This window comes from Oryzias melastigma, linkage group LG5 (assembly GCF_002922805.2).
Source record: "Oryzias melastigma strain HK-1 linkage group LG5, ASM292280v2, whole genome shotgun sequence".
In the NCBI taxonomy this organism is placed as follows: domain Eukaryota; kingdom Metazoa; phylum Chordata; class Actinopteri; order Beloniformes; family Adrianichthyidae; genus Oryzias; species Oryzias melastigma.
The window spans coordinates 16,477,457-16,495,755 of NC_050516.1; the positions used below are offsets into that span (position 1 = coordinate 16,477,457).

General features: G+C 39.1%; 1 long non-coding RNA gene across 1 annotated transcript; it reads left to right on the plus strand.

Annotated features, from left to right (window-relative positions):
• The first annotated feature begins 676 nt into the window (after positions 1 to 676).
• LOC118598765 lies at positions 677 to 17,458 on the plus strand. Its single transcript, XR_004947880.1, has 2 exons — positions 677 to 2,269; positions 16,252 to 17,458. It is a non-coding gene; the product is annotated as an uncharacterized LOC118598765 (long non-coding RNA).
• The last annotated feature ends 841 nt before the right edge of the window (positions 17,459 to 18,299 follow it).

An 18,299-nucleotide genomic window follows, 5' to 3' on the forward strand; every position in this document is an offset into this window, starting at 1 on the left:
AGCTCCCATGCGGAAGCCAGAATCATGCATTTATGCACATTTACATAGAGTTTTCATTGAAAGAGTTCACTTGATCGTGTGTTGCAGAGACTGGTGTGAACATAACATGAGAGCTGCACATTCAGTTTAAAAAAAAAAAAAAAAAAACATAGAGAAACTTAGTTTAATGCCACACAGAGCAAACATGCAAAACAAGAATGTCGAAATAATACTGTGGCAAATGTAAGCCCAAATAAGCAGACAATTATTTCTGCTCCTGGTCATCCAATTTTCTGTGCGCTCCAGGGGGAGCGGAAAAGAAAATAATAGATTGATCCTGCGTGCTCTCTACAGGTGCTGCACATGCATGCATGAGACCCTGCCTGAAATAACCGATCCAAGTGTGGACAGAAAATGTTTTTGTTTCACCTCAAGGCTGCGCTGCATCATTACCATATCTTTCTCTCTCGGCGACAGTAAATTCAGTGAATGCAGCCCTGTGGCGGGCGAGGTGGGCAGACGGCAGACTGTATGAATAAACAGAGTCTGTCTGAGGGCGCCTTGTGGCCCCCACCTGCCCACCATCAATCAATATTACAGCGGCCACTGGCAGCCTGATCGTCCTTTTATAGGTTTATGAAATGATCAAACATCTGCTCATAAGCATGTATATATCTATAGGTATGTATGGGTCACCCAAACCACATCAAGTCCTAACTGTTTATATTTTTTTAACGGCTTGAGGACAGATCTCCTGAGAAGTTGAATTATTATTCAAGGTTGAAGCTATTGTTTGTTTTTTGTTTGGCCAAGCTCAACCCAGATCACGTTCTGTTTTTTAAACATTTAAAGCCCAGCCATGCCAAAGGAATTCAGTGGGAAAAGTTGAGACCAGTAACAAGTATGGCAGCTGTTGTGGACAGAGGTTGCAGAAGTCTGGTCCACAGAGGGAAGGAACGGGTACTCTGGTGGTCCAAGGTTAATGGTGGCTCGGAACAAAATGGATTCAGTGCCAGGGGCATGCTGTCAGGTGATTTGACATGAGTGAAGGGGGTCCATCCATCTCCTGTTGGCCCCTTTGACCCTGGCCCTGACCATTCTCTGCAGCTAGGAGGCGCCAGGTGTCATGGTATTCTGACCTGCCCAGGCCTTCGGTTAGCCTGCCTGATGCCTAAAAACTCTGGGAAGAGAGTCCCTTCACTTTGACTGGCAAATAAGAACGACAAACGTTAGATATTCCATCCTACTCCGTGGTTTTCGTCAAACACATCTCCAAACTCTCTAATGGTGTATATTTCATCACCTGGAAGCCTAAACTTAATATGACTTTAATGCTCATTCAGCCTAAAGACACATTCAAGCAAATACCAGGGTTCTCCGGGACAAAAACTACTTTGTAAAGTAACAATTTGTGTGCGCTCCCTCCCCCGACACAGTTCCTCTTCAGGCAAATTTAGCCTCTTTCTTTTTTTCTTTTTTAAAACCTGACATAAATTCCCTGTCACAAACCCCCAAGGGGCAGGCAGGCTTGAAGGCACAAAAGCAAATATTTCCGTTCCTGATCGCAGCCAATCCCTTTAAACATCCACACCGGCTGACCACCCTCCTCCCCATGGTTCCTGAACTAACCCCAGCACCCCAAGCTAACCATTTGTCACAAAGTAATTATAGAATTATTGATTCGCAAGCAATTAACACCTTTCCTCTCTGTTCTTTTTTTTTTTTTTCGCCAGCGTCCTTCGTACTCACATCCGCCCCGTCTTTTAATTTGAACTCCTGGACAAATAGAATAAGAAGCTGTTGGAGTAACACATTTAATCCCGCTGGCATTTCCTAATTCTTCTCAGATGAATAGGGTGACGGGGACAAAACGGCTTTTCTATTCCTCCCTCTGTTTCCTCTTTTATTGTCCCCCCTCGTCTTCTAAGGCAGGAATGCCTTTAAAGTAATACCTAGCACCACTCAAGCTGTAGACGAATATATTTGCCATTAAACCTGATTGTTGACGGAAACATGCTTGCAACATTCTCCCTACTCCTTGTGATAAAAACGTCACTGCTGCTGAAAACCACCAAGCTGGAACAGTCTGTTCTTTTCCTGTTTGATACTTTTTTTAACACCTTCCTCCTGTCCAGCTTTACAGCTGCTGCAGGTGGAAGTGGTCCAGATGGACACGGAAGACTAAAAGTGTTAGAGCCTCCGGCTGGCAGGTGTCTGAGTCAGGTTGGATGTCATGGAACATCACTGCAGCAACATATGGATTGGGACAGAGGAATCCATTCCCCTTCTGGTAAGTTTCATGCATCTTTTCTCTCCTTTTTAATAGGCTCCTGCCACTTGTAAATCTCCTTTCCCCCCTCCTGAATAAAATGGTGTTATTTCAAACAGGTTTAGTTGTATTTCAAAGGCATTTTCAACGGCTACAATCTTCTTTAGTTTTAATAAAAAGAATCTGCTTCCATGTGACACAGTCGGTTGAGTTTGTGGAGGAGACCTAAACTGGGTCATATCTCTGATTTTAGTGCGCCACCAAAAAGTAAAAGCACCAATAAATATTAATGAGACTCTATGGCAGAATAAGAGACAAAATTTCATATTTGGAGCTTAGCAGGGAAAAAAAGCCCACCTGACTTTGGAGATTTCCATTTTTTTCCTCTGTTTTTTCCAAATAGTTGGCTGGGGATCAGTGTGCATACATGTGTGTGTAGTTGAGGTGGAGGTGTGAAGGTAGGTCTCGAGTGCAATGATGGAGCAAAGTTTAGTTACGAACTTTAAAACATTAATCGATAAATGAGTGAAGACATCTTTATCAGACATGATTTTAGATCTGTATTTGAGATAATTGCTGAACTGGACTGAGTGACAAAGAAAATTGCTTACTTTTTGCTCCAACCAAAAGAAGACATTTTTGTTTGCAAAATGTTGGAAAAGACGACATCTGTGATTAGTGATTGATTCAAATCAGTTTGAGTCATCGTTTCAATGGTAACTGATTTCTTCAATCAGGGGTGAGCTTGCTGGAAGCCCACACCCTTACCACTTAAAAAGCGAGGTATGGTCATCACTTGTGGTTCACCTTCTGGTATGTCACCTGTACAGAATGCCTTCAATTTGCCAAGTTTACTCAAGTCCTTGAATATGATCAGATCTTTGTTTTCATTCTATAATTCTGGACTTATTTTTACACGAAGGTTTAAACTTTGAGAGTTTTACAGCCTTAGACCATTTTTAATCCTACGTCATGGATTTCCCCAATTGCATATTATTTTTAGAACGTAATCCCTGCGATAAACGAGGTCCACAAAATCTGTCAACCAAAATTTCAACATGAGACAGCACACTTTTGCAGAGGCGTGTGTGGTCAGTTTATAACTTGAATAACTTGCACTACAGAAAAAAAATAAATGGATTATCAAAAACATATTAAAGAATGTAAAAGAGAAACAATGATTATTATGACAAATAGAATAACTGAGTGATGGCAGTTTATTTCCTCAATAGAAGTCTCTAGAATTTTGTCTTCATGGAACCAGAAGGTACTTCCTGTTTGGAACTCGAAGGGGGAGGAGTCACTCAGTCCATTTTTCATGGTTTAGACATAAGTTCTGTTTGGAATTTCTTCTAGAATAGCATTTGGATAAACTGATTCATTTCTTCTTGGTGGCAAGGCTCGAACACCCTCCCCCCGTCATCTGCCCCCTCATTAGCTGTTTGTGAACCACACCCAAAGACATTTTTGAGTCCTTGAGCAAAAACATTGACCACAGAAAAATGCTTTTTTTTTAAATTAGCGTGTGAGTTTGAAAGGAATAAAAAAAAACTATTTTTTAAATTATTATTGCATTAAACAATTAACATAATAATTCCTTTAATCTTGTTTTTGATTAGGGTTAGATAAATTTCATTAACTCTCAGTTTTATGAGAATAAGTCAGTCATGGCATATTTCACAGACAGTGTGTCAAGTGTGTACAGTCAAAGATTTGTCTGCCTACAGATGTTATGGATTTAACACTTAGATGCTAAATTCTGCTCACGTCTTTCCTTTTTGGTGTAGGGGTTAGCCCTGTCATCTCATGGCAGGAAAGTTCAGGTTCAAAACTTCACAGGGCATGTTCTCCATGCTTGCTGTGCACAACATTTGTCTATGTTTAACTGGAAGTTCTAGACTGTGCTGAGAGGAACTAATGTTGTAAAAGACCTCCGGTAACCCTTGACTGGAAACGGGTGAGTTCAGAGACTAAATGGATTGTTGGATGTTACTTACTCTGCAAAGCAGCACCAAACACTAGATGGCAGTAAGAGTTCTTTATATAGACCTCACTTCAAGCTCAATGTGAATCCTCCCTATTCTTTGACAATATTTCAGCTGGCCTCATTCATCTTAACTTGTAACCAATCAGAGGTAACTTGGTCCAGAGCTCTTGGTTCTAAGAGGGGTAGCTGCTCCTCTACAGCACAGCAGAGGCGGAGCAGGCATGGGGTACTCTATTGATTTGAAGCAGGGTCATAAATTTAGCATGGTGCTAAATCTGGAGGTGTAGTTGCAGCCTTAACAATCCGTACAGGTGTTAAAAATGAGTTTAGTGTACTTCATATTAAGATTCTGTCATCATTTCGGCTATTGTTAGCCTATAGTGTCTTTTTGTCACAACCAGATAGCAAAAGCGATGCAAGTCAGTCAATTCAGTAACTCTTTACATTTTTTCCAGCAACATATTTAGCTGTTAGGTGATGCTGGTTTCAACGAGAGACAATCCAGCCGTGAGTGTAAGCATCAATACCGATGAGTCTACTGTGTACAAGAAATGATAAAGTAAAACTGAATAAAACATACATCCTCTATTATAATTAAGTGATGTGGCAGCCATGCTTAAGAGTTTTATGAAAATAATATGCTGCTGAAGCAACAAGTTGGCTAGCATGAGTTGTTCTGACAGACTCTCTGAAATAGTGTGAATTTTAGGGGAGACATTGGTGCATTGGGAGGGTACTTGCTGGCAGAAGCAGTGGAGGACTGATCCTATTCCCAGTTGGGTCAGAACCTGTGAGCAAAGGTGGACACCTCTCATTGGCGCTCAGTCCCAACTGTACACCTGCCTTCTAGGCTCTCATTTTACACATGATTAGCTGGCCACCTGTCCTCCGGCTGTCCCTTGACCTCCAGACCACTTATGTTATGACACCATTTAGCAGTAGAAGAATTTTCGATGACACGTTTTTTTTTTTTTTTTTGCCCCCCTAAAAACGTCATGATGCTTTTGATTGAAATAATTTCCACATAAAGGCTTCTTTAACTCTGTGAATAGATGACCTGTTACAGACAATTTTCTTAGTTTCTATTGCCTTTCAGAAAAGTAAGCTAGAGCATGATTCATTAGGTTTACAAGTTGATACATAAAGTGACTGTGCTAGTTCAGGTGATTTACTCTTAAGTGATTGTAGTTCCTCCTTAAAACAGCAGAAGGCACTGTTTACTACAGAATATCCACTCTGAAGATCCTAAATCAGTCCAGTGAACAATTACCACTATCATTCTCCTTGCACATTGGATAAAACAGAAAAGTTTGATTACATTTTGGGAAAAATCTGTTTCTTTAGCCCAAACATATGGACGTTAGGACATGTGGTATGTTATTACAACTTTGGCTTCTGCTTGAATAGTTTAACTTCTTAAAAAACGCAGTAAAATAATCGAATGAGACAAGTTTTAAACCTGCATTTTAATATTCACACTAAATATTATATTTAAATCTATTTTGTTTTACAAATTCCCAGTTTGAATTTGTCAGATGCAAAGAGTGGCAGATTTGATTCGTCTTCATTGAACAGATTTTCTCCTTGTTTAAATCAGTTGTGTGATAGACGGTGGCACAGTGCGACTCACCTTGTTATCCCTGTGTAATTCATCCCGCCGGTAATACATTTATGCTCCATCAGAGCAAAGGATTGGCCGTGACCCGTGTTGCCCTTGCCTCAGATGTTGGTAGCTTTAGACGGCGTAGACGTAAAAAAGGTTACTAAAGAGAAATGGACTTTGTGGAGAGAGGAAAAAAATGCACTTCCACTTCAAATCATGATCAGTCACTTGAAAAAAAGAATCAACTCCATAGATCATTCATGCTCTTGAACATTCATGCATGAGGTTTTAATTAATTACATATTGTAGAACTTTAATGCTTGAGTTTAGCTGAGTTTTGAAAGCTGGATTTGATAAATACTAATAATTATGCGAAATAATGCAGCAGAGCTGTAAAGCTGTTCAACCTGAGAGGCACTACAATGCAGGTTCTGGGTCAGCTGATAATCTGATTTCTTGAGTCTTAAAGTAGATTCTCCGTACTCCGAGGCGCAGCGCGGATTCTCCCATCAGACTGTTCAATACAGATCCAGGCTTAATTGAGCACAGGTGGGAGTTTGGCGGTGGGGAGAAAAAAGAAAGGAAGAGAGGAGGTGGAGGGTGTGAGACCGAGCAAAGTTTTTCAAATCTTTGTCCCTCCTCAATTTCCATGCCTAATGAAGCTGAGCCGGAGTTAATAGTGGGTGTAATGACTTCTGACTGACTGGGCTGTAGGCTGCCGGGACGAGAAAGGGCTCAGAGTGGGTAGTTGTGGAGTAAAGTGGGCAGAGGCATGCATAAAGCTAACTCTGGATGGCGGAGGAAAAGAAGCTGGGTGCACTGCTGTGACCTAAAACGAGTTAAGGGACACAGTGTGCAGCAGATGTGACCATGCTAAGAGTTGTTGGTAACGCTTTCTTTTACAATACTGTACCTGTGAAGTACTAAAGTTGTACCTAAGCGCTACCAATACTGTGTATTTTGGTGGTACTTATGTTGTACATAAGCACTATTCACATGATACCTACACTGAAAAAACAAACTTTTTGCTTCAATAATATGTACTTAATTATTCCTCATAATATCTACATATTAATTCAAAGATTATGCAAATACAGAAATTTTTATAAAGTTTACCTATTCTTTAAACTTTTTAAATCTAAAGATATTTGCTTGATTTAAAAACCCACTCTGACCTTTTTTTTATATTTTGTAAAAGCTTTCCCAGAGGTCTTTTAACTCTTGTTATGCTGTTTTTATCCAGAATAAAAAAACTTGTGTCAATTTGGAGGACATAGATTTGGCAGAACAGCAGTAGCTCATTATGTTACGGTTACATCGGGCTAGAAAACACGTGTTTCAGCGACCACTTCCAGTGAAAAGTCCATGTAAATGTGTAAAGGCAATATTCAGGCTTCTGTGTTCCAAACTCTCGTGTTAATGTGTAGCTACAGAAGTTTTTATTCCAATCCGAATTCTTCCCTTCTCCTACATTTATCCATGAGAGTTATGGAAAAATATTGTCTCATATTTCAGATTGTCTTATATTATGTTCAGGGTGTTCTTGTGTGTGCCACATGTGCCCAAAGTATATTTAAAGAAATTTACCTTAGAGTTCTCTGAGTTTTGGTTGGGACCCTTGGCCCAGAGTAAGCCTGTTCCCTTGCTGTTGTCGAGAGCTTGGAGCAGAGAACTCTTAGTTTGCCCAGTTTACATCTAAGCTCTTTTTCAAACAGCTTTTTTTTGTTTGCTCCTGGTTCAGAACGATTTGAAATGTTTTGTTATATATGTCACCCATCATAAAAAAAATGTCACAAGAACATGTTACAAACACCCATTTTCATTGGACTGGGTTTTTAAATATTCACAAAAAAATATTTTTTTGGACATCACAATACAACTGAAGAATCCACATTTCCACAAACAAGTTCTTACCTTTGCACCTTCAAGCTGGGGTGTTTTTCTGCTTTTTTGGTGCATCACACAGAGAATTGAAGCTGGCACCGTCACCTGCTCTGGTCACAGTGTGCCAACACTTCTGATGGCCATAAGACACACACACTCACACTCCCTACCCCCATGGTCACAGATGTAGCTGCGACCAGCCCCTCTCTACCAGGTGTTGCTTTATCGGTGTGTTACTTTGAACCTGGGGCCATCTGCCACACTTAGCGGAAAAAAAATCAAATATCACTGCTACTCACTGAAATCCTTTTTTTAAAAAGTGATACTTATGGTGAAAAACTATTGCACGACCTCAAACACAAACAATCACTTTTCACAAATTTCTCTTCAATATAACAATACAGTTTTGAAGAAATGTTTTTAATGTCTAATCCTCCCCCACCCCAATATCAGAACAGCTTTCAAAATACTAAAAACCCAAGAACTGCATTTCACAAACTTTGCTAAGAATGTTAAATATTAATGAATATCTGACAAATAAGAGTACAAGTGTGGCTTATTGAAGGTCTGTTCTTCAAAAGGAGGGGAGACAAGACTGTTTTGATGGTGGACATAAAAGGTAATTCCAGCTTTTGTTGATTATTCATCATTAAAGATTTAAGATAACTCTAAGTTCTCTTATGCCGTGGTATAAGATTAGGTCTTTCATAGCCATAACAGTATAATCATAATTAATCACACTCTCCAGGATCGCATTAATGTTGTTTACTTGCAAACCTGAACCCAGGACCCGAGTCACTGGCAGTGAATTGTAATAGCATTGTTTGGGCTCAGTGATCTGTCATCCCACCAACAGGTAATATGATAGTGGAGGAAACAGGATGTGCAATTAGATTTGTGCTGAACAGCGGGGCGTGTTTAACTCCATCGCATGCTTGAATTTTTAATCACAGTTGTTCTTTTTCGGAGCACACCTGCCTTGACACAGCGCCCGGAGCCTGCAAAAGAGCAAAAGGTCGACCCCTAAAAGTGATCAAGAGATGGAGATGCTCATCACTGCTTCATGCATATTTATACCTTATTTAATTACATGTAATGAGGGGTGCCTTTGAAGTGCATGGTGCTTTTAATCAAGAACTAAGGGGGAATTTCTTTTTTTTCTTCTCTTTTTGGTCTGCTAGATATATTTTCCAAGTCCTTATGCTAATTTGATATTTGAGATGTAACGTGTGCGTTAGGCTTATCAAGTTCTTTACACAATAGAACAGATACCATTTGTTGATGTTTAATAAATCATGTTAAGATTATTACAGTCTTAAAAATACTGCTGTTGTTTTATGTCAATCAAAGTTTTATTACACACAAAAATGTACTAGTGAGCCGCACAATGAAAAAGGGAGAGTGGCAATCTTTTGTTGTGATTCCAGTTGATATTCTAGTCACTATGTAGTCTTGTGGTCGACATATCAACATTTGACATACACAATGAGTAACCCCCCCCCACATGACAACAGAGTCACACCACTGCCTAAAGTTTGTGTCAGATATAATATATTTTTCAGAACTTCCACATATATATATATATATATATATATATTTATATATATATATATATATATATATATATAGACCAAGTTTATTATATCTCTGAATAGGTTGATATTTCTGTTGTTTGTCTCGTTTTGTGTTATTTTTGCTTTGATTGTTTGAAATAAACCATTTCCAAATCCAAACACGCAAAGACAACTTAGAGGGGACCCTCAACCCTTCTTTCAGCACAGAGCATTATCAAGCTGTAAGGAGTTTCAGTGAACTAAAGACAGCAGTGTAAGCTTTAGCTTTACAGCTGTGATCTTTGACCTCACAGACAACACCGCATCAAGAACCACCATTTATCAATTACACACACGGGCTACAAAATGCTGTGGGAAACTTTTGGTCGGCCACAATGCAGAGTTCAATTTACGAATGCCACTAACGTCTTTGCAGTACAAGAAGTCTTATGTTAACCTTGTCCAGGAGTGGCATTGATTTGTGTGGGCTGAGAGGCATCTGGGAATAACCATTTCACATCAGAAACTTCCATCGTGGGCAGACAAATCAGTAACTTTTCTGAGAGAGGGGTTCAAATGCTAGAGGATTCTCAGTAACAATTTTGAAAGCAGGATTTTGTGCCAGAGCGCGATGTAATGTTGTGTTCTCACAGAAAGGGATTTACACAGCAAATTTGGGTCCTCTGTTTGGACTCTGTTTTGGTGTGCAGCAAATTTGCTGCTGGATGCTAGTCCATAAGTGTGATCAGAAACCTGATTCTTCTGCTAAGTAAAGGAGGAGCTACTGTCCAAAGTTTTCAGCCTCATTGACTGTATATAAACAAAGCATGGAAGACCCAGATGATGTTGAGAGATCAGCTTATTTATTTTGAAGAACTCTACAAAAGCACGTATTCATGTCTGGGTTCATGAGATCATTCACCCTCCCAGTACGGTGAGCTTTACCAAACTACAGGAACAATCTCTGAATGATTGCACTTTCAGAGGTACTTCCATGTGTCTGTGAAGCAGTTTGACTGTCCCTCATGAGGAGGGAAAAATAAAAATAAATATTAGAAGACCTTTTTATTAAGGTCTAGATACAAATATGACAACTATCTTAAAGTTCTGGAGGGAAATGATTAGATTCTCCTCCATGGTTGTAATGGACTCAACCCACTGATCATGTCATCAATATGTTGTGGGTTCCTGATTGGTTGGCGCAATACAAACTCTTCACTAAAGTTCAGATATTTAAAACCCCACACAGTGAGTCCAAATATTCACTGCTCATCAGAATTTTTGCCACGTTGTTGCGCTACCTGTTATACCAAACCACCACACCGACACTCAAGTTCTACCCTCGAGCCTGTGACCACGTCTGTGCTTTGACGTACCATTGAAGATGTGAATTGTATTTGTGTGAACGCAGCTTCAAAACACAATTTATTTTACAATATCTTCGTAAAGCTTTTCAATGTTAATGATTACATCAAAGAAGTAACATTTAGGGCCTGCTATGGATTCTGCATATGGAAAATGAAGCCTAAACTGACTGGAGTGTACTGGAGTGTATGTGGCATTTGGTCTGCCAATCAGAAATACTTCTGAAAATCTGTAAATTTGAAGAACAATAACTCAAAGCAGCTGTTTTATAACATTCCCTCACACCAAAGTAAGTATAAAAAGGAAATCAAGCAGAATGTAAATATTTTTTTGGAATAAAACCAGAACACAAAAGTCAACAGAAACTTGCTTATACTCTACTTTCTGAGTAAACTCAAGTCATGTAATGTATGCAGTGGGATACTGGTAATCTTTCATCAGTCTGTGGTTGCTGTGGTCTGCTGGGGCAGCAGCTGCAGCAAAAGAGACATTTTATAGATAAGCAGGCTTATCCTGGAGGCTGGAGGGGTCATAGGCAGAGAGATGGAGAAACTTTAGCCAGTAAGAGACAGACAGACCGACAGAGCATGGAGGAACTGCTCACCACCATGAACAGTCCATCACATCCCCTGGATCAGATTGTAGAGAGGCAGTGGGGCTCATTCTCCAGCAGACCCATCCAGCGCTTCTGCCAAAGCGAACGCCAAAGGAGTTCATTCATACGTTTCTCTCCATGCCTCTACAACCAATCACCACTCAGCAAAAGATAAGATGGGCCATCCATCCCCCATCACCAACGGATTTGGATTGACTTTTATAAGAACAGACAAATAGTCCAATAGGTTTTATTGAAGACAAATTTATATTATTAAGCATGCATTGTATAGATTCCTGTTTTTTTTCAGATTAGAAAAAATCCCAGGAGGAGCAACCAGGAAGCAAAGAGAGGAATATACTTGAGTTTTCAAGTGTTTAGCAGGATTGTGGTGATTTCATGCTCTTTATTTTTGATATTTTTCTACATTTGGCCCTCATAGTCTTTTCCAGTGATGTCCATTCATTTATCAACTGGACATGAAAACATTCATTTGCACAAAATGCCTCATTGCGTGGTGATGCCACGTCCTAAGTAAAAAAAAAAAAAAAATACTGAACAACTAAAACCTTAAGTGGTTTCATGCCTGTCAGTGAATGAAAGTTAAGATTGTCTTGCTTTTATTAAAAAAAAACAAAAACAGGTTTTGTCGTCAAATGGGCTAAACACAGATGAACGGTCACTTTATTTAAAGTTGACTGTGCGTAAAGTCTATCTGTCTGTCTAATTTTAAAATGCAATTTTGCTTTTACTCTTGCAGTTTAATATTTTTTTTTAAATCAATGCTGTTAAGTACTTGGGAGCACTTGCAGCTGCGCGCTAACACAGCTGACTGGTGACTGTTGATGATGTCATCGAGTGGGAGTAATGTCTGAATTTGAAAACATTTTTTTTTTCCTTATCTCTCCATTTGGAGGGCTAAATGTAGGTGTAAGGGGAAGCCGTAGAGGTATTTAGCTCTACGGCTTCAGATTTGTCCAAAGTTTCACTTACTGAATTGAACTGAATGTTTTACAGTCTCACAAAAGCATAGTATGATGTTCATGTATGAAGATGTTACTAAGAAAATTGATTTTTATACTTGGTTTTCTGTGAAAACACAGTAAACTGCAAAAACTGAATTTTAAGAAAGTAAAGACTCTTGTTTCAAGAAAACATGTCTTATTTTCTGTCTTATTCATCTCTTAAAATTAGAATTCCTGGTAAGACCATTTTTCTCACATCATTGGAAGACTTTTTATCTTATTTAAAGACATTTTTTCAAATTTAAAGAATTTTGGACGTATTTCTACGGGTCGTGTTTTTGCAGCCTTGACATCAACATCAATGCTGCTGTTTTCCCATCAAGGGTGCTGTTTTCCAAGCAGTATGCCCCATCGTGTTTTGCCTTTTCTCTCTCATAAAAAGCCAGCAACAGCATCTGCCCACAGACAGTTGTTTTTCCCCGTAGCGCTGCTGGTTGCAGCGCTCTCATCAATCTGAATTGTCAAAGCGTTCTGTGCTGAGAAAAATGCAGGGAATCTTTAAATCCAATTAAATCTAAACAGAGCATCTGGACTTTGATGCAGCAACAAGAAATACAATAAAAATCGCGAGTCAAAGCATTGGTCTCATCTGGTTGTTGAACGAAATGTGTATTTTTGCTTTTGAAGACTCCCTCTGACAGAAAATCAACACTGAAAATTGCCTAATTTAAAAAAGGAAGTCAGTTTTTAGAGTCAAAACCTGAAAATTTTATAGCTAGTAAGGTAATTTTTCTCTCCAAAATCTGCACTTGATCTGATAAGAACCAGATTATGACAATTTAGGAAAAATATACAGAGAAAAACTCAATAGGGGTGGGATTATATACATTTGCTTCTTCCCACTCCTTTATAAGCAATAAATTAAATGACTTGACTTCTCACAATATTTAATTAATAGAATGGGATCTAAAATTACTACAAAAATATGTTTATAATTGTGAGTACTTCAACAGTGGAGAGGGTCGTCTTCTTACATTTTTTTAAATTTTCCTTTTTTTTATTTTTGCATTTTTTTAATTTCTGAAATGAGTTTGATATAATCTGTTCGACTGTTGTGTTGTCTAAAATTAATTCTTGAATAAACAAAAATAAAACAGATCAAATTAAATAAATAAATTCAATTAGAATCAAATCAAATCATTTGAAGTAACTTTAAGTCCGGTTCTCTATTCTGTGAAAATCTGACTGTATTCTTCTCGTATGAACACCAGCAACATCCTTTTATTCAACACTTATAGTTGGCAGATGTTCATAGTAAAACTTTTCACGAGCTGGGAAAGTCTGTGTCTGCCATGATCAAAGATGGAGAAATCTTGAGAAAAATGTGCTGAATATGGATATATTTCATCTGGCATTTAATGTGTCAAGACGCGTTAAAAAAGAGGCTTTTTTCTCCCTCGTCCATCTGTCTCTTCAACTTTCTCTTTCTCACAGTCTTTCATCTCTTACCGGCTTCCACTGTTAGAAATTATCCTTAATCTAGCCTGCTTGCCACCTGTCTCAGTCTTCCATTGCATCTGTCCACTTGACCACGCTCCCCCCCCCCACGCTCCCATCCTCCGTCATGTGGAGATGAATGGTGCCCTGTCACTCGCCAGCCTCTTCAGAGGGCCGCTGCTCCATATGAGGAAAGTGCCAGTCATTAACGGGAGGGGGGAGGAGGGAGCGCGGCAGGATGAAAAATGAGTTCATTTATGGGCAAGTCCTGTGAGCCACGTAACGTCAGCAGCAGCAGCAGCAAGCCTCCCCATGCCCTCCTCTTCTCCCCTCTTCCTCCTATCATTTTCTGTGGGTGACCAGCAGGTGTGTGTGTGTGTGTGTGTGTGAGGGGTTGGGGTGAGGACAAAGGGGATGGTGTGGAGTTACTCAGCAGATTTTTACCCCTGTAAAAAAAAACGAGACAGTTAAAGGAAGCCACTGCCTGTGAAGAGAATAAGATTAAGGGGGAGTGAGCTGGAGTGGGGAGAGTCCGAGCTAAGAAGAAATGAGGGGAAGCATGAGCGCTGGGGAATTAAATGAAAACTCATTATTCAGATTAGAAAGGCCAGGATGAATTTTAGCCTGCGATTAACTCCTCTCAACAAGGTGTTTAAGGAAGCCTAAAGTGCTAGGTTACATCTCCTTAATTGATAGTAAAGAAATTTGTCACTTGGTGGAATAATTCAATGTATTTAGTGATGAAATTTATGCACATAACTTAGTTTCTTAATGTAAAAGTTCCCACCGATTTTTCTGGCAAAAACTAGCATTTATGGAAGGTAAATCAATTAACTACATGATATAAATAGTAAAAAAAAAAAAAAAGAATCTGTGGTAGTAGCAATATATTTCAATAAACTATATTAAAATATAGATTTTTTTTTTCTGAACACAAACTTAGCAAAGATGATGATTTGTGCTCAGGTTGAAAGTTTTGCTCCACCCACATTAGACCCACCCAATTCCACAAAGCTAAGGTGATGTCCGAATTCCTTCACTACTCACTACATAGTCCATTCACCATTTGTAGTGCTGTTTGAATCTACAAATTTGAAATTGAGTGCCCAGAAATGTCCCAGAAGTCTTTGAGAAAAAACAGTGTGTATCAACGTTCACTGCATTGGCAAATACAGACCACAACGCATTGCGTTTGACCATTTTTTTGTGTAAAGAAAAATGTGTTTCAATGATATTTGTAATAAACCATCAACTTTTTCATCATCAGAACACAGTAGAGTCATAAATAAACATCGTAAAATGCTCGTATTGATTCAATTTTCACTTTTTTGAAATCTGTAACATAATACCTTCCGTTTAAAAAGAAAAAAACTTAGTAATCATGGTGTCTGGATCACTTTAAAATCCAGGGCGCTATATAGTTCTACACTATATAGTCTTTTAGTAGTGAGGGATTAGAGTGGGAATTCGGACATAGCCGAAGAGAAACCCCAAAACTGTTTAGGCATTAGTCACATGTATGGGATTTTGGGTTTTCTGGGCCCATAGAGGGTAGAAGAGAAGCCTGGCAACATCTTAAGAGGTGCGCAGGTGTGTAGGTGTGTCTTGCAGTTCCTTTCATGCTCGTCAGCCCACCTCAAGGGACATCATGACAATGGAACGTATGGTTGTGGTGCGTGTGGTAAGTTTATAGGATAATGTAAGTTAAATGAATTTATGATGAATGTGAGGTGCTCTTGTATTGTGTCTTGATGCCACACTCTAGTCATTAGTAAAGTGCAAGTACGAGTTCCTTACTGAACACACACAAGTGCTACATGCACGGGGTATGTGTAAGTGACTCGAGGATGCCCATAAAAACTACACTCTGGTTGTCTAATGTCCTCATTTTTAACAGACTGCATGCAAGGAGCTCGCATCTTAAGCTTATCAATTGAACATCAATAACGGAATGCTTGTGCAGATTTTGAAGGGTTGAAAAAATGAGAGGCTGCACGGTGGCGCAGTGGTTAGCGCTCTTGCCTCACAGCGAGAAGGCCCCGGTTCGAATCCCAGCTGGGACCTTTCTGTTTGGAGTTTGCATGTTCTCCCCGTGCATGCGTGGGTTTTCACCGGGGACTCCGGCTTCCCCCCACCGTCCAAAAACATGCTTCATAGGTTAATTGGTGACTCTACATTGCCCCTAGGTGTGGATGTGGGAGTGAATGGGTGTGTGATTGAGGCCCTGAGACAGACTGGCGACCTGTCCAGGGTGTACCACGCCTTCGCCCTTCAGTAGCCGGGATAGGCTCCGGCACCCCCGCGACCCCGAAAGGGAAGAAGCGGACAAGAAAATGGATGGATGGATGAAAAAATGCGAAATACAAAACTTCACCCTTACTTACCCTTATGTGTTGCTTAAGGGTTTGGTATGACCTGTTGCCCTCTGCATGCCTGTAGGAAAAACTGTGCATGGAGATTTTTTCTCTACTCGCTCATGATGTGGTCTACATCTTAAAACTTTCTGCAGGCCACTTATGTACTTCATACAAGTTTGTCCATTTTTCACCTGCAGATATCCTATATCCACCCATAAGGGCAGTTGGGACTAAGGCATAGAGAAGAGTGACTACCCTCGTACCTCTGGGAGTGTAGTTACACGGGAACATTGTCAGGTAAAGTAGAGACACAATAACCCAACTTTACCTGGAAATACAAAAAGTACTCGGGGCATCCTTTCCAGGACACACAAGATGAGAAACAGGATCTCTGAGCACTCCCTAGAAATGCAAGATGAGGAGTTGTCCTACTTATTGGGAAGACATTTAGGGAAGCAACAAACAACACAACATGCTTTGAAGAAGCTCCTCAGCTCAACTGCTTCATCAAAAGAAAAAAAAGGAACCTGCTGGGTGACTGAGAATTTCTGTAACAAACAGTGGAGCAGGACTCAGAAGGCGGGAAAGCCGACTTAATGACAGAAAATTATTTAAAATGGGAAGTTAAGAAACATGAGACATGGAAGCTGAGCATAACAGATGGACATCAGTCAGTGATCCAACAAGAAACCCAACAAGGAATTTTCCTTACACCCAAGTGATGAAACAGATGACTGCTGGGAATAATTAAGGAACAAGGACAAGAAGCTGCACTGAAACTGGAAGGAGAAGAAAAACCTGACATAAAACAGACTAAAAACACCAGAACCAGAGTTCCATCACCAAGTTTCACTCTAACAACGCCTTTTGGAATTTGTGCTCTGTCTAGGTGGATTTATGTGTCCTTAAATTTAGTGTCCGAGAAGTATAGTAGTGGTCTTTATCTACTTGGATGATAAACAAAAGCTAAATCTAAGTCTTATTTATATTAATCGCCGTAAGAAAATCATTTAAAAGCAACTTTTTAAGACAGTAAAAAGCTGTGAAAGAGTTGGTCCTTTAGCGTCTCTTTTTTATGCATATCATGTGAGCAGTTTGATGCTCTAATCATAATTTGGTTCGTCAACTTTAGCATCATAGTATAGATCTGAACAAGGATGTACAGTTTTTGGATTAAAAAAAACAAACAAAAATAAAAGATACTGATGCATTCTATATCATGTTAGCCTTTCCAGCAGTAAACGATGTTCGTGATAATCGGGTGCATATTGTTAGACTAAACTAAAGATTTGTGATAATGTTATACTGCAAAATACACAATAATCAAATTATTATACTGTAGTAAAATGGTTGAACTGCACAATATTTAGACACCAGTTGAAGGAAGTTGAAAAAAAAAAAAAAGACAGACACTAACTGCTGAATTTAAATGTTTGTATGGTCTGCGTTTTGTGCTTGGCACAGATGTTACCTGCAGTTGCAGTGTGGACTACCAACTACCAATTGCTCAAAAACTCAATTGATGATCAGAAAGAATTGTTTCTTTGAAGGAAACTATTGTATTTTTTAGCATTCTCTTTAACACACTGAAATGCTCCAGATCACACAGCTAGAAGGCTCTGTGTTTTCATCCGAGTAAAGTCTCTCTGTTGTTCTGGACATGTCAGAGCCAGAGAAACTAAGATTTATAAATACAAAAGGAACAACATGTCTGTTTTGAGGTTTTAAAACGTGGTTTTTACATTGATTTTAGACTATTAAAATATTGGACGAATTCATAGTTAGGAAAAAACACAATTTATTTGAACTGATGAAATAAAAAAGGAAATTCATAAACAGAATTATTACAATAAATCACATTATTCAAAGTTCAAAGGGGCTTTGAATGACTTTTAACAATGTATCCAAGCCCCTTTTTAAAATTTAGTCCAAACCTAAATTTAAGAAATAAGCACAAACAAACAACGTAGCATGAAAGTTTTTACATTAATGTCGAGGAAACATAAACCTGTTCTATTAATATTTTCCCATAATTGGATAAATGTTTTATTGACTTACTATCAAATCCATCACTCAAAAATGTTGCATTAAATCAGTAAGCACTACTTCTTCAATGTGGACCAAATCCCTACTTTTGACCCATTGGATAAAAACGCAGAAGTATTAAACCCTGCACTTCTTCAAATGACCACTGGAGGTTGGTTTCTGCCTGGATGCTGTGCTTACGTTTTGTCATGTTCTGTTT